At 40.1% G+C, this 18449-nt stretch overlaps 1 protein-coding gene across 1 annotated transcript in view; it reads left to right on the top strand.

The window, feature by feature from the left end:
* Window positions 1-4651: 4651 nt before the first annotated feature.
* Window positions 4652-18449, top strand: part of LOC123770736 (uncharacterized) — a 758174-nt gene continuing 744376 nt past the window's right edge. Inside the window, 2 exon segments of the mRNA XM_069305873.1 lie at window positions 4652-4786; window positions 7933-8069. The gene's annotated coding sequence lies outside the window, so the exon portion shown is untranslated.

Below are 18449 nucleotides of genomic sequence, written 5' to 3'. Positions count from 1 at the left end.
CGAGCATTTTGCTTAGTCTCCAGCTGAGAGAGATACATCAGTCTCCTGCTAAGATACAGCACGCATCAGCTTTAGAAAATACTGCAATCTCTAGTTGAAAGAGAAAGAGCAGAAATACAGCAGTCTTCATTTCTGGGAGATTCAACAGGCTACAACTCAAGTACAGGACAACATTCCAGGGGACCTGACTCCCCCTCACCTCGGGTACACCATGAATAAGATAATACAAAATCCTGTACCAGCCTCTTAGAAACAACTAACAAACCACAGGAGCAACCATGGTTCATTACTGAACGATTAAAGTATCTTCATGTTACTTAAACTTACTACACTTGTTCGTACAAACGTGGACAAGGAGAATCATTACAGCAAGATGAGCCCCACATTCCTCCATCATCCTGAAACCTAGAGATGCCAGCCTTATTACGCGCTCCAGACTCATAGCCCTCATAAGCAGCATATGTAAATTGATGGAGAAGATCTTCAACCGCAGACTAACGTGGTGTCTGGAGTCCAATAATTGCTTTGTTCCTGTGCAGTGTGCATTATACAACAATGTTCAAACAAGATTATCCCACAACCGCAACCACGAGATCCAACCCAGCAACAACTATCGCAACAACCATCTCTATACCAAACTACTAACGTATCCACCACAAAAACAACCAGCAAAATCGTCAGCACCCCTTACCATTACAACCACCACAATAACTACCACAACCTCCACAATCCTCAACACAATAACTCGCGCTCGCCACCTCAATAACCGACGCAGTAACCACAATCGCTACCACAGCCACAACCACCACCATAATAACTTCTACAACCGCCACAATGACCACCATAACCGACAAAATGACGACCACAACAACCATTGACGCAGTCAACGTCTCAACCATCACCACTTTCAGCGTTATCACAACATTAACCACCATTATAACAAGCATACCAACAACACAAGAACAACGGAAAACCACTGCCATAACCACCACAGTCATCACAACTGCTACAAAGAGTGGGCTCCTACGGGCTCACCATAGCCCGTGCTACTTGGAACTTTTTGTTCCAGGTAGCGAATCTTAAACAACAACAACAACAACAACAACAACAACAACAACAACAACTACTACTACTACTACTACTACTACTACTACTACTACTACTACTACTACTACTACTACTACTACTACAATCTCATCTACCATCACTACCAATTCCTTCATCACCTCATCCACCACAATAACAATTACCAGAACCACCACCACCACCACCACCACCACCACCACCACCACCACCACCACGAGCCTCAACAAAGCTTATAGGTTATCGATATCGTTGTGTAGGTTCTATACATGTAAAAAAAATACTCCTCAAAAGCAAATATATTTATGAAACTCTGAAGATAAGCTCCTTGTCTCTTTTAGTAGCACGAAGGAGGGAGTGAGGTACCAGTCCTTAATTGCTCGTCTCTGTTCTCTCAACAATTATTGGGAACCTTGATGTAGCTCGAATGGAGGGTTGTATGCCAGTGAAAACTGGTAGGGTAAGGATTAATATCAGCTGTGAGAAGACAGAGCTATTAGCCTGCTAACACGTGTCAGATATATTCTTCTGTATCTACTTGTGTGCGTGTGTACTCACCAATTTGTGCTTGCGGGGGTTGAGCTTTGGCTCTTTGGTCCCGCCTCTCAACTGTCAATCAACTGGTGTACAGATTCCTGAGCCTAGTGTGTGTGTGTGTGTGTGTGTGTGTGTGTGTGTGTGTGTGTGTGTGTGTGTGTGTGTGTGTGTGTGTGTGTGTGTGTGTGTGTCTGTTTGTCTGTGTGTGTCTGTGTGTCTGTGTGTGTGCGTGTTTAATATTTGTATTTACTATTTGTATCTGAAGAATGGAGCTATTAGCTCGTGGACCCCACCTGTCTAACCAATTAATTTTTCCCCTCAATTATGTCAACTACGTACTCCTACACACGCACACATCTACAGGAAGCAGCCCGTAGCAGCTGTCTAACTCCCAGGTACCTATTTACTGCTAGATGAATAAGTGTATCGGGGTGAAAGAAACTCTGCGCATTTGTTTCTGCCTCTGTTGGGGATCGAATCCGGGCCCTTACGCCTATGACCCCGGAGTGCTGTCCACTCAGCCTCGAGGCCCCTATGTGCGCGTGTGTGTGCTTGTGTGTGTGTGTGGGAAAGACACACAGACAGACATAAAAAGAGACAGAGAAAGAGGGGGGGACGGGAAGATTAAGAAGGTAGTGTTGTTGGCAGTAATTAACGGATGTCAAACTCAATAATTAACTATGATAAATCCCCAAAACATAAGTTTATTAAATTAATTTTGTCAAAGGTGGTTACAACGAAAACACTAATGGCGCAGTGATCTGCACTGATTCAAAAACAGCGTTACAAAACCTAAGTAAAAATCAAGCAGAAAATCTTGCGAGAAAGGTGATTACAAGAGCAGACGACTTCCGACTGTTGATAGTAGGTTTAGAGGTTTTCCTTTACATAGCTCACCTTAAGCCTTACCCTGTTAGTTTTACTGAAACAGGATTTTTTAATCGGTTCACATCCTGATCCTCAATACTGCTGGGTGAACAGGGGTAAACAGACTGATGGCAGTAGTTGATTATTTGACAATATAATCACTGGAATAATATAATATATTTGACAATATGATATCACCGGAATAAGCGTATGGACGAAAGTTGATGTTCAGCGGTTAACTTGTTATCTTGTGTTAGGTAGATAATTATGAAGTTAAAGCCGGTATAACTAGATAGCACCTGTAGGGAATATGAGGGTAAGGAATTAAGATATGTTGCTGATAAAGTGTTGACCTTCAAATACCATAAAGAACTACGTTGTGAACCAAACATGCAAGACAACCAAGACACTTATTGATCCAGTTGATTGACAGTTGAGAGGCAGGACCAAAGAGCCAAAGCTCAACCTTCACAAGCACAACTAAGTGAGTACAACTAGATGTGTACTTATAGCACTAAGGCGCATGTTATACTTGTGTTAAAGCAATAGTTCCAAGTTCGTAAGAGCCACAATCGTCACCATAATAATACAATCGTAACAATAACCACGCTCGCCATCACAATAAGTAATACAACCACTACAATACCCACATTCGCTCCAATGTTGAGTATACATCGCTCTTCTTGATGGTCCGCCTTCCATCATTTATTTCTGGACACGGTAGAAAACCTAACAAAACTACTCATTTTTAGTCTTGACTGTTCAGCTGGAATGGTCAGCACAAAAGAGCTTTGAAGACAGGAGGGAGGTCACTGGCCTCGCTGATATGTACAGTGACAATATTTTCAAGGTTCCCCAGCTGGCGCAACTTGGTGGACCACCAGACATAAGACAACATTTACAACACAGGCTGTGAAGTGCAGGCGATGAGTCACAATAACGTGGCTAAAGTATGTTGACCAGACCTCACACTAGAAGAAGGAACGACGACGTTTCGGTCCGTTCTGGACCATTCTCAAGTCGATTGTAATGGCGACAATCGACTTGAGAATGTCCAGGACGGACATTTCGGTCCAGGACGGACCGAAACGTCGTCGTCCCTTCTCCTTCTAGTGTGAGGTCTGGTTAACACAGGCTGCTAATCCATCTAGAGTCTCATGCTGGTTGTGCCTTTCTCAGACATTGAACCATCAGCCGTCATTCATTCCTTGGCTGACTGCTAATATGGGTCTACCGTGACATTAAATCTAGTTTATACCTAAGAAGAAAAAAATATATTAAATAGATTAATTTCTGGGGTATAGCTTTTAGTAAAGTGAGAGAAGAAAACCGTTCCTGACTTGCTGTTTTCATGTGGAACTTTAATACTATTCCGGCTGAACCCCTATAGTGTCAGTTATAAACAGAGAGAGAGAGAAAGAGAGAGAGATTAAAATAGCCAAAGTTTGTCAAGTTCACGCAAATCAAGTCATATGCACAAGTTTTGCACAAATGTATCTGTAAATATGCGGGTACATGTGTGGAGAATGACAACAAATATTTACCATAAAATTACCCTAAAAGTTAACGTCTGTATCAAATTACTGGCTGCCAGAACTATGTCAAGTGACAGGCTGTCAAAACTATGATAAGTTGACGACTGTGTCAAGATTATGTCAAGTTACCGGCTGTCAAGACTATGATAAGTTGACGACTGTGTCAAGATTATGTCAAGTTACCGGCTGTCAAGACAATAATAAGTCGATGGCTGTCAATAAGTTTCTAATTATGCAGGGGGGATGGTGTTCGATTAGTTAGCAAAACAATTGTGTTGGGAAGTTGTTGGATTGGTTGGTAAAACCACGAGGAACTTGCAACAAATACAATGTGTGTAATTAGCATGAGGAACCAACTGGTACCGATTTTTCTAATAATCGGATAATCCAGACTGGGGTGGGGAGTTCTGCACCTGCCAAGACGAAATGGTAAGGAGTAGTAAGGACAGGTGGAGAAAACCAAGGGATTGGAGAAGTGGTAGGAGAGGGGTGGTAGCCTAAGAGTGCACAGGTGCAGAGAGAGAGAGAGAGCGAGAGGTGAGAGAGAGAGAGAGAGAGAGAGGTGTGTGTGAGAAAGGGAGAGAGCGAGAGAGAGGTGCAGGAGCGTGAGGGAGGGCCAGTCTGTGGGTAGCAGCGGTACAGTGCGCGCCGGTCCTGGCTCCCGTCCCATAGCGTCACCCGCCACCCTCCTCAGCCAGTCGCGCTACGCTACCTCTCTCCCTCTCCAGTCTCTCTCGTAGATCAAGAGATCTCGCGCCCACCCGGTTAGCGCTCCGGTTGTCACAGTGACTCGTCCAGACAAAATGTTGTGACAGTGAGCTAAATGCCCGGCAGTAGTGCGTGTGAGTGTGTGTGTGTGAGTGTGTGTATGTGTGGCAATATTATTGATCCTTAAGTTTTCGCTAAGTGTACATATCGTCATCGGGTCATAGTTTATATTTGGTTCAAGTTTCCCCCTAAGTTGGTGGTATATTAAATTCGCGCTTGTAATACGTGAATTGTAGATAATCTGTTCTTTAGCCTCATCTTATGGTGTGCGTTCGTATATTCATCTCCAAATATTAATGGCTAATTTGTCATGGCTTCGATTTGTATTCTAGGTTAATATTTTGCAGGATTCCTAACGAGCGATGAGGTGAGGACGTTTTCTCTGAAACAATTGTAAAAAGCTAATTTAGCACACTGTGGAACTGGGACTGTTGAACAAATGACAATTTATGATTCTTATATGAAATTTAATTAGAATATTTGGCGGTCATTTAAATTCTGATTTGTTACCCAGAACAAAAATGGTTAATTAAAGCGAGATGTCTATACTGCTGATATTCTTATTGCAAGTTATAATTCTTCGTAAAATTTCGTGTTTGGCATTGGTGTGAAAGGTTTATTGAGTGGACTGCCAGTGGCCACGCCGCCCTACCAGAGCTCCATCAGAATTGTTTTCGTGCGGTGTAATGGAAAACTTTTTGTTTGTCTAAAGTAAAGAAATAATATTAGTTGTATTTTCTGGTTGTGCGTAGATAGCCTTAAGTTTAGTTAAATGTTTTGGTACTGTTGGCAATTATTTGTGTTAGAGTATGTGGGTGAAACACTCATGAGATATGTGGTTCAAACTATAGAGTGAGCTGAACAGGTTTGGCAAGGGTTATATACACTGAGGTGTACCCTATTTCTTGTTGTGTGTGTATATACAGTATACACTGAAAGTTGACTTCAGTGCTGAAATATGTTCAAGGCTAAAGTATACTTGCTGGTTGGTCAGTAAGCGTGTTTAATGACCTTTATAACCCTCGTGATCAGATTAATTGATCGTGCCCTAAGCCTAACACCAAACCGGAAAGTTTTTGCTCTCCATTATTTAAAGAACCGCCTGGTTCATGATTTTTATTTTCAATATATGAATTAATTTGTATGTTACTATACCCAGTTGGTAGTAAGTCCACGACATGCTCTCTTCCATCACTGTGTTGTAATTACTTGCTAAATGAACGTAACCAAACTACCTTACGAAACTTCACCTACACTTGACGGCATAATCACATAATATTTAGTTATACAAACTTTTATTGGAGTAAAAAACTTTTTTTTATTACACTGTATGAAAAAGTTCTTCTGTCGGTTATCATCTGTATTTCGTCACCTGCTGACTTATTAAATACCGGTGATAGTAATTTTACATTGCCTCAAGGTAGCGCTGGGTTGGAACACGATAATAGTTGGAGTGTAATTAGTGGCGATTCAGGTGTAAAATGCTTTTGATTCTCGATCGAGGTGAGGCTCGCTTCATGCAGGTCGGCGTTCAATTCCCGACCGTCCAAGTTGTTGGGCACCATTCCTTCCCCCCGTCCCATCCCAAATCTTTATCCTGACCCCTTCCAAGAGCTATATAGTCGTAATGTTTTGGCGCTTTCCCCTGACAGTTCAGTTCAATTCAATTCTTGGTCAATGAGGGCGGGTTGAAGTGGTTAACAGTTAACTACATATAACTGATAGAGTATAATCGTCCCTTGGTAGACGATTATACAATCAAGCGAATTATTAGATAACATTTCTCACAACTGTTTATCTTCTATTATTCATTACTGCTCTATAAGTATTTATTTCTTTAATAAAAACAAAACTGTGTTCACGAAGGCTACTTAATTAGCGTTTATGATTAAACTCCTGCCTACCAATTTTTGTTTAATATTTGTGCGGGCATAAAATTTATGCTGGAAATGCATCTAGCATACTGAAGTAATTAACAATATATAGCCATTGACATCACCTGTTACTGGACGAATTGAATCTCATTTCATACATCATTAATATTTGGGGCACCAATGGTAGCTGACTGATCGTTGTGACGTCACCATACTGGCTTTAGTCTGATGTTTCCTCCAGTCATTGGCTGACTTCATTTTGCTTCAACTGACATCATCTATAATACATCAATCGGTATTATAGAACTCTAATTAGTAACTGCTTAGCAGCGTTATTTGTATATGTGTGTGTGTGTGTGTAAGTGTATGTATGTATGTATGTATGTATGTATGTATGTATGTATGTATGTATGTATGTATGTATGTATGTATGTATGTATGTATGAGTTTGTGTGTTTAATATTTCTTTAGCTAGCCATTGGATATCACTTCCACAACAACCGCCCCCACCAACTCTCCATCTTCACTTCCCATAACAACCATTGATACTCAGTTTCTTGGCGTCAGTGGGAGTGAGCAGTCGTGCTTCGCCTTGCGTATCTTCATGTGACATTTCAGATAATTGTTGCTGTTTTCGATAGAAAGATCGATCTCTGGCACTGATAATTGTGTTAACGGGTACGGTGATTATGTTGAGGATTAAGTGAGACACGTGTTAAGTCAAGGAAAATGACAGCAACAAGGAATGTATGAACCATGAAACAGTTGAAAGGTTGAAAATCTGGAAAAGGGGAAAATGTAGTTGTGATGGTATTACTTGTGAAAATATAACCAGTGAAACGTTTTCTTTCCACGTTCTTTTTGTCACTCATCCTCCACGCTATCTTTGTCACTTATCCTCCACGCTATCTTTGTCACCCATCCTCCACGCTATCTTTGTTATCCATCCTCCACGCTATCTTTGTCATACATCCTCCACGCTCTGCTTGTCATCCATCCTCCACGATATCTTTGTCATCCATCCTCCACGCTCTCCTTGTCATCCATCCTCCAAGCTATCTTTGTCACCCATCCTCCACGCTATCTGTCATCCATCCTCCACGCTCTCCTTGTCATCCATCCTCTACGCTCTCTTGGTCACCCATCCTCCACGCTCTCTTGGTCACCCATCCTCCACGCTCTCTTGGTCACCCATCCTCCACGCTCTCTTGGTCACCCATCCTCCACGCTCTCTTGGTCACCCATCCTCCACGCTCTCCTTCACTCAGGCTTTTCAAGAAAATATACATTTGATTTCGACAAATAATAACTTCAGTGAAAGGAAAAATAAGTCCAACCAGTAAAGACGAAGAATAAAGGGACTTCCTTCAGCACATTCAGCGTTCCTTGCTGACGACGTGAACAGGTAAGTAGTTAGGCGTTTAATGTGTACTACTTGTGCTGTGTAACTACCACAGAAAATGTGGCCGCGGTATTGGCTGAAACTGGCCAACCATCAGTCAGTTTTACGGGATCACCATAGCCCGTGCTACTTGGAACTTTGTTCCAGGTAGCAAATCTTTAACAACAACATGAGTCAGTAGCTGAGAATGTGTTGGCATTGCAACCACCGTGGCTGGGGAAATCCCAGTATGTATATGTATATATATATATATATATATATATATATATATATATATATATATATATATATATTGGTAACAGTCTTTCTTGTAAACATATGTTGTTGAATATGACCGAAAAGGTAAGATTAATCATTCTAATACGAATTTTCTCAATATTTCTTATGGTTTTTTTTCTGTCCGTTGTAATGGAAATATCAATTCTCCAAAATTCATTTTTTATTAATGGTCTGACGCCTAGAAGCGTTTCGTAAGGGCTTCTTACATTCTCAAAGACTTGCTTACATTTAACACTACACTTACGTAGTGTTCAGTGTTAAGTACACTTATACACAGTGTATCAAGTGTATCATAAGGGTAGTGTTAGTGTAAACACTACACTACACTTATGACTACATTAACACTTCACTGCACTTAAAAACACCTAAATACTTAACACTACACTTACGTAGTGTTAAGTGTACACTTATAAACAGTGTATCAAGTGTATCACATGTGTAGTGTTAAGTGTAAACAAGTCATTGAGAATGTATGAAGCCCTTTCGAAACGCTTCTAGGCGTCAGACTATTAATAAAAATGAATTTTGGAGAATTGATATTTCCATTACCGCAGACAGTGAAGAAAAACTTAAGAAATATTGAGAAAATTCGTATTAGCATTATTAATCTTACCTTTATATATATATATGTTGTTATATATATATATATATATATATATATATATATATATATATATATATATATATATAGAGAGAGAGAGAGAGAGAGAGAGTGTGTGTGTGTGTGTAAATCACGAAAATAAACACGTGATTAAAAATGTGACAGTGTCAGACCACGGAGGAATATTGAATCACTCCTTCTGAAGATGTATTAATATACGAAAGTACTTAAGGAAATTCCCGTTTCAATTTTCCTCCGTGGTCTGACACTGTCATATATATACACATATTTATATATATAAGTTGTGCTCGTGCCCAGCATTTACAGGTTTACGGTGACATAGTGGGTGTGAAGTATTATCCTGAAGCATTACAACTATTTATCACGTGTCTTGCGAGTGTTTTATATAATACACCTTTACACACTGCTATTTATTGTGCTATTATTCTCTCATTATTTATTATGTTATACTCTGTCACTGTTAACCGTCCAACAGAAATATTGACGGATTTAGAGTTTGGCCCCGTCTGTCTGTCTGTCTCTGTGCCTCTGTAGCATGATATAACAGAGATGGTGAGATTGAGAATACTTTTGTTTGTATAATTGGGTGGTTAACATCAAGAGTAAAGAGTTAACATATTTTTTGGGGGACAACACCTAGGAAACAATTTCTGGGTCAATACCTTGGAAACAATTTTTGGAGTCAATACCTTGGAAACAATTTTTGGAGTCAATACCTTGGAAACACTTTCTGGGTCAACACCTTGGAAACAATTTTTGGAGCGATAACTTAGGAAATTATTTTGTGGACAATACCTTGGAATTTTATGGAGGGTAGGAGAACAATGCCTTAGAAAGTGTTTTAAGTGTTGCAGTGAATGCAACACCAGTTTCCTAGCCATCCTGTGTGCCATCTGTTAGCGTAAGAGATGGCACACAAGTCATCGTCTTGGAATTGAAAATGATCCATTGTAATTCGTGTTTGGGATCCGTAACTGTTGCATGTCCTTATACAGACACGAGATGAAGATCACAGGGATAAAACGCTTCTTGCGTTGTAGTGTTTCAGTCACTTACGTTTTCAATGTTTTATGATGGCTCTTTTATGGTGTTTTTTCATTATTTATAGAATTATTAAAAGAAGGCGCCTAACTGGGAAGACTGTGTAGCACCGACTTTATTTCTTGAAACTTTTATCATTGTTTAATTGTAGTTTTTTCTGGTTAGCATTTAACTGTATTACGTTTTATTATAGAACATCAGAAAATTTTAACTTATTTCACTATAAATTTCTTGGTGTTATAATTCACTGTTAAAGTGGGAAAATAAATAATTTCTCAAGTAATGAAAAGTTGAGCTCCACTTTGGGCATTACTTAGTGCAAGCGTCCTTGATGCACACGTTAACATTTCAGACGACGACGCTGGGTAAAGGTGATGAACTGCGCACTCAGCCACACTACACTGTGAGAGCCTTTGATCAAAAAGGTGGTGGTGGTGGTGGGTTTACGATGTGTATGTGCGAGATATTAACTGTCCCAGCCGATAACAAGCTGTAGATTGGACATTTGTCAATATGAGTCAATCTCAATTTTTATGAATAATAGCGGTTCTCACGGGAATGTTGTAAATGTATTATATCAAGTTCCTGTTATTTAGCTCTGTTTTATATATGCTTGTACTAAATGTTCTCATAATAACAATACAGTTGAAACCAATGATGATACTTAAAACCAATCTGATGATACTTAATGAATAATCATATATACTAGTCATTAATTTTGAATGACTCGTGTGCCTTCTATGGATGACTGGTGCCATTAAAGACTCACTGACAGTGTCACTCTAACCTATTATGAGTGATTCACTTACTGACTTTTGTTAGCCCATTTACCATTGTGACGATATACAGACCCATTAGGATTTATCCACTGACAAGGAATTACTGACTATTCCATTATAAATGAAGTGTTATGAATGAGTAGTGTTGTTTGAAGGATTACAAGGTCACTGATTTATCGTTAAAGCCTCAATAATCTCCTAACATACGATGCGTGACCCATTGTTTCATTGTGAACGACCGGTTGAAAAACTAAGCATGTTCAGTTGAGCCTTTGTGAAATACCCACTAACCCGTTATAAATGATTCACTTACCTGTTGTGGATTTCGAATTGATCTATTATGAATTTCCGAATTTTTCATGGTTTCATGGTATCAATATAAATGATTTTCTTGTATATGATGAATGAAACCAATAACCATATATGAAAAATATTTTAACCCAAAATATATATATATAATCCATTGACTCATCATTAATTACCCATTTACCCATTATAAATGGCCGACTGTTACCCAAGTGGATCCTGTCTATTATATTCTCTTCGTATCGACTCCAATTAAAAAAACTTGTTACTCTTATCAGTCAACAATGTTGAGTGTTCTTCTGTATTCTGATAAGAAATATCGTGCATGAAATGTTGCTCTGTTTTATAAGTCGTTACACGATCACCTGATGGCTGTAATTAAGCCCAGCCGTGAGGGAGATTATCTGCAGAATCGATTCAGGAAATTGTTATCGGTCATAATAGCTATCCATCCTATAATCCTATAATATATATATATATATATATATATATATATATATATATATATATATATATATATATATATATATATATATATATATATATATTGTGTGTATGTGTGATAGCATAGGTTTGTGTGTGTGTCTTACATTCATTATAAGCTGAGTTAAGAGCTCTGGCTCTTTGGTCCCGCCTCTCAACTGTCAATCAACTGGTGTACAGATTCTTGAGCATACTGGGATCTATCAAATCTACATTTGAAACTGTGTATGGAGTCAGCCTCCACCACATCACTGCCTAATGCATTCCAATTCTTAAACTACACTGTCACTGAACAAATTCTTTCTAATGTCTCTGTGGCTCATTTGGGAACTAAGTTTTCATCTGAGTTCCTTGTTCGTGTTCAATCTGCGCGCGCGCGCGCGTGTGTGTGTGTGTATTCACTTAGTTGTGCTCTCGGGGGTTGAGCTCTGCTTTTTCGGCCCGCCTCTCAACTGTCAATCAATTAAGTGTTACTACTATTTTTTTCCACACACATACCCCCAGGAAGCAGCCCGTAACAGGAGTCTAACTCCCAGACACCTATTTACTGCTAGGTAACAGGGCCATCAGGGTCACAAAAACTCTGCCCATTTTTTGTTTCTCGCCGACGCCGGAAATCGAACCCGGGTCACAGCATTACGTGTACAGCGTGCTGTCCACACTGCCACCGGCGTCCCCTCGGTGTGTGTGTGTGTGTGTGTGTGTATGTGTGTGTGTGTGTGTGTGTGTGTGTGTGTGTGTGTGTGTGTGTGTGTGTGTGTGTGTGTGTGTGTGTGGGTACCCCCCCCTCCACTCCGGTTTGAAAACAAATATGTCAAGTGGCCTGGTGAGTTTGAAGTGCGCATCCATCCTGCTCAATCAATTCCTTTCCAATTTGCCGGAGCTTACTCTTTTATTAAATGTTGGCTCTGGGCAGCATGTGCTATGTGTCACTGTAAACGTTACTTTCCTTCAATTCGTTGCATGAATTCATTACTCGTTCCATCGTTCCGAAGCAAATTTAATGAACAATTTTCTTTTTATATTTTTTCCGAGCTTTCTGGTGCAGAGACAATTAGCTGATTTTTTGAATGATGCTCTTTTTTTTTTATTTGAGGGAGTGGGGAAGGTATATACGTTTTTATTTATATTTTTATTACTGATGATGCTCAGGTTTTTCTCTCTCTTATTCGTCAAGCACAAATGACATCAACCAAACCATGAAGCTTTCTTATTTTCTGCAATCTTTACAATTAAGGTATATATTTAGTGTCTAATTTTAGGTTGTTTAATTGATTATGGTGTTTGTCACAGAGGAAATGGTTGTCTTGTGTTAATTAATATATATATATATATATATATATATATATATATATATATATATATATATATATATATATATATATATATATATTAGTATATTTTGGTAGCAGTCTTTCCTGTAGACATATATTATTAAATATGACCAAAAAAGTAAGCAGCATCAAGAAATATGGACCAATAGGCTTTCTACAATAACTTCCATTCAATACCCATTGTTTCGTGTTCTGTCTTGTGTTTGAATTTAATACCCATTCAATACCCATTGTTTCGTGTTCTGTCTTGTGTTGGAATTTAATACCCATTGAATACCCATTGTTGAAAGTTCGTTTTTCACCTCATCCACCTCACCCAAATGTAGATATAAACCTCGAAGATATGTAAGCTCTATTCAGTTTCAGTTGTGTTTGTAAACTAAAGTCTTTGAAAATGTAATAAGTTTTACGAAACGCGCTGAAGTGTCGCGTCAGACTAGAAATAAAAATGAATTTTGGAGAATTGATCTTTGAATTACCATCAACAGTGAAAAGAAACGTAAGAAAGATAGAGAAAATTCGTGTTAGAATTATTAATCTTACTTTTTCGGTCATATTTAATAATATATATATATATATATATATATATATATATATATATATATATATATATATATATATTTATATATATATATATATATATATATATATATATATATATATATATATAAATAATTATATATATATATATATATATATATATATATACAGGGTGCATATTTTTCTTAAATACACATGTGAGAGAGGTGAAGTTGTGTGAGGGTTAAGGTGAAGTAATCACACATAGGTAAAGAAATAGGGGAATAATAGACGGGATGAAAGCCAATCAGACAATGGGTAATGCGGGGGTCAGAGGGGACACTTGTAGACATGTCGTTATCTCTCCTCTCAGAGAATCGGTTTCTGGCGATATTTCTAGGAGCGATTGCATTAAGCATATATTTCGTGACGAGAACAGGTGTATACACTTCTGTTTACCCTCACTCTGTGGCCCAACACTAATACTTCTAGCCCACGCTCTCGTGGAGCCTAAACACTCATTGTATTCAGTATTCATTTTAAGTGGTATCACCGCATGGTACATTTTCCCCGTCTCAGAGTAAGTGGTATCACCCCACGGTACATTTTCCCCGTCTCAGAGTAAGTGGTATCACCCCACGGTACATTTTCCCCGTCTCAGAGTAAGTGGTATCACTGCACGGTACATTTTCCCCGTCTCAGAGAAAGTGGTATCATTGCACGGTACATTTTCCCCGTCTCAGAGTAAGTGGTATCACCGCACGGTACATTTTCCCCGTCTCAGAGTAAGTGGTATCACCGCACGGTACATTTTCCCCGTCTCAGAGTAAGTGGTATCACCGCACGGTACATTTTCCCCGTCTCAGAGTAAGTGGTATCACCGCACGGTACATTTTCCCAGTCTCAGAGTAAGTGGTATCGCTGCACGGTACATTTTCCCAGTCTCAGAGTAAGTGGTATCACCCCACGGTACATTTTCCCCGTCTCAGAGTAAGTGGTATCACCGCACGGTACATTTTCCCCGTCTCAGAGTAAGTGGTATCACCGCACGGTACATTTTCCCCGTCTCAGAGTAAGTGGTATCACCGCACGGTACATTTTCCCAGTCTCAGAGTAAGTGGTATCGCTGCACGGTACATTTTCCCAGTCTCAGAGTAAGTGGTATCACCCCACGGTACATTTTCCCCGTCTCAGAGTAAGTGGTATCAATGCACGGTACATTTTCCCCGTCTCAGAGTAAGTGGTATCACTGCACGGTACATTTTCCCCGTCTCAGAGTTAGTGGTATCACTGCACGGTACATTTTCCCCGTCTCAGAGTAAGTGGTATCACTGCACGGTACCTTTCCCAGTCTCTGGCATCATAAACGGTTCACTCTTCCAGTCTCTGCACTCATCAGCCCTACACTTTTCTATTCTCAGCACGCATGAATGGCACTCATTTTACTCGTAATCAAATAATTTGAAAATAAACTTGACTACTGTAGTGGCAAAATGCACATAACACAGCAGATATTTATTTGGTTTATAAATGTTTGGCTGGTTCATTATTCACGGGATTTACTGAAGCACGTCAGACATAAATGTCCTGCGCATGTCCTATTTCCATTCATTTAAATATTTAAGTGATATATGTGCTCATTATTAGACATATTAAATACTAGTGGTTATCGGTATAAATTATGACATGCAGACGTGAGGGGATTTTTAGATGGTTTACTCTGATTTTAGCAACTTGAAGATTTTTGGTCAAATGATAGAGTAGAGTTGCATGCAGTTTTAAGTATTTTTTTAAGAATTTACGTTACTAAATGTCTTATTATGCAAAGACCTATTTAACGTAATGAAGATAGTGAATGCTTGTGGGCTGGGTGATTAAGAGAGAGAGAAAGAGTGAGAAAGAGAGAGAGAGGCCGAGTGAGAGATGAAGGCTGTAATAGGGTGCTTTTTATTGAAATTGTTCACTTCTCGCTAGATCACACAAATATATTCACACTTAATATATTTAATATTATGCTAAGGTTAATGCGCAGAAGAAAGAGCTTCATTATAAGATTTTTCGCTGGTCTTTAGGGTAGGAACGGAAGCCTCAGTCGCCAGAATTTAGGGAGAGAACTTGAAGATTTAAGTTGTGTTTATTTAGTTGTGAGTTTACTTTATAACGTAACTAACTTGAAGTTTTGTTGCAGGAAGTTTTAGTTCAGGTTTACTACTCAGGTGTAGATGGCTACATAATCCCAAACTCTTGTCTTGTCTCTCTGTATTTCTTGATGTCTCTCTCTCTCTCTCTCTCTCTCTCTCTCTCTCTCTCTCTCTCTCTCTCTCTCTCTCTCTCTCTCTCTCTCTCTCTCTCTCTCTCTCTCTCTCTCTCTCTCTCTCTCTCTCTCTCTCTCTCTCTCTCTCTCTCTCTCTCTCTCTCTCTCTCTCTCTCTCTCTCTCTCTCTCTCTCTCTCTCTCTCTCTCTCTCTCTCTCTCTCTCTCTCTCTCTCTCTCTCTCTCTCTCTCTCTCTCTCTCTCTCTCTCTCTCTCTCTCTCTCTCTCTCTCCTCTCTCTCTCTCTCTCTCTCTCTCTCTCTCTCTCTCTCTCTCTCTCTCTCTCTCTCTCTCTCTCTCTCTCTCTCTCTCTCTCTCTCTCTCTCTCTCTCTCTCTCTCTCTCTCTCTCTCTCTCTCTCTCTCTCTCTCTCTCTCTCTCTCTCTCTCTCTCTCTCTCTCTCTCTCTCTCTCTCTCTCTCTCTCTCTCTCTCTCTCTCTCTCTCTCTCTCTCTCTCTCTCTCTCTCTCTCTCTCTCTCTCTCTCTCTCTCTCTCTCTATATATATATATATATCGCTGGGTTTATGGAGTGGCTGTTGGCTTGGGTTCTGCCACAACTCTATTTTGGAGTGTGAAGAGTGCCTGCCTCACCCTGGTTACTCCTGAATAAAATATAGTTTTTTCTCGCACTCTTTCAAGTCCATTGAGTGAACAATCGATGAGTTATGTTAATGCACGTCCAGTGTCGAGACGCTTGTGCATTCCAAGTGTCCATTTCGCCTCGGTCTGTATGAATATTTATGACCATCTTTCATGTATTTTGAAAGTGCACATTTTTGTATTGTCGTTCTTGTAGATAAATGTTCTGTAATATTCACGCTGGTCATACTCATCAGTGGTTTTTATCATGTTTTACACTTAAACTCAACAGGTGTTAAGTATGAAATTGTTATGGTGATGAAGTCAACATTTGAAGAGAGTTGAAGAGGATCACACACAGAGATCACACTAACGTGATGCATCAAATGTCTGGGATGCTCCCGGACGCAGGTTCGAATCCTCGTCACGGCCCTTGTGGATTTGTTCATGAGTAGAAGAGGGTTCGAGGCCTTGTGTCAAGTATGGCTGAGTGGTGTTAACTCCGTGTATGCGTCAACAGCCTGTTGCAATAGCCTCGAATCTCCCCTCCACGGAACATGCATAGTCAATTGCTTGTGTAACTGCATGGGGGTAAATCCAACCCATTCTCTCCCGATTTGACAGGTATCAGATATGAGGCGATTTTGCCTTACCAAACACGTTCAATTTCATGCAGTCCACATATCCTATTCAAGTAGATTCTCATTAGTCTGATGTAGCATCATGATTATCGTACTTTTCACTTCATTAAATGAATTATTATTAAATAAATCACCTGCTACCGGGAAATTTACGTTCTAGTTGAGTCAAAAATTATGGTGCATCAAGTGTGAGGACAGGCTGTGCCACTGTGCCATAATAGTAAACAAAAGCCTTTGTGACTATTAAGATAAGCTCTTATTATTTCATTGTTTGCAAGAACTGGTCAAGCGTGTTGACCTGTCAGTTCTGACAGTCTTGTTTGTTTTTGTCACTGTTCTGTTTTTAGTTATCCAGGATTTTATGTTTTTTATTTATTTCCAGTTTGTGTGTTTTTATTTGAATAGTTGCTGAAAAATGTTGAGTTGTTGACAGGTTGATGTTTATTTTGACGATATGACACAGAATATTCGTTCATTCATTACAATAGTTTATTAATTTATTTATGAAGTTCATAAAGTTTTGTGTTAGTTTAATATCAGTAACTTGTTGGCCTAATATTGTCAATAACACCACCAGTGGTGTGGAGCACCACCAGTGTTGTGGAGCACCACCAGTGCTGTGGAGCACCACCAGTGTTGTGGAGCACCACCAGTGTTATGGAGCACCACCAGTGTTGTGGAACACCACCAGTGTTGTGGAGCACCACCAGTGTTGTGGAGCACCACCAGTGTTGTGGAGCACCACCAGTGTTGTGGAGCACCACCAGTGTTGTGGAGCACCACCAGTGTTGTAGAGCACCACCAGTGTTGTGGAGAACCACCAGTGTTGTAGAGCACTACCAGTGTTGTGGAGCACCACCAGTGTTGTAGAACACCACCAGTGTTGTGGAGCACCACCAGTGTTGTGGAGCACCACCAGTGTTGTGAAGCACCACCAGTGTTATGGAGAACCACCAGTGTTGTAGAGCACCACCAGTGTTGTGGAGCATCACCAGTATTGTAGAGCACCACCAGTGTTGTGGAGCACCACCAGTGTTGTGGAGCACCACCAGTGTTGTGAAGCACCACCAGTGTTATGGAGAACCACCAGTGTTGTAGAGCACCACCAGTGTTGTGGAGCATCACCAGTGTTGTAGAGCACCACCAGTGTTGTGGAGCATCACCAGTGTTGTGGAGCACCACCAGTGTTGTGAAGCACCACCAGTGTTGTGGAGCACCACCAGTGTTGTGGAGCATCACTAGTGTTGTAGAGCACCAGTGTTGTGGAGCATCACCAGTGTTGTGGAGCACCACCAGTGTTGTGAAGCACCACCAGTGTTGTGGAGCACCACCAGTGTTGTGAAGCACCACCAGTGTTGTGGAGTATTGTGACAAGAAGCACTGGCCACAACATAAATGTTGATGATACTGAAGATGACGGCCACCCTCAGTGCCTCCTGTAGGAGCGTCTGGATACTTACACAGGTTTGTGAGTTCCCAGGAAATAAGCC

This window comes from Procambarus clarkii, chromosome 56 (genome assembly GCF_040958095.1).
Source record: "Procambarus clarkii isolate CNS0578487 chromosome 56, FALCON_Pclarkii_2.0, whole genome shotgun sequence".
NCBI classification, from domain to species: Eukaryota; Metazoa; Arthropoda; class Malacostraca; order Decapoda; family Cambaridae; genus Procambarus; species Procambarus clarkii.
Note: the sequence above shows the minus strand (reverse complement) of the source record. Positions and strands in the feature narration are given on the sequence as shown.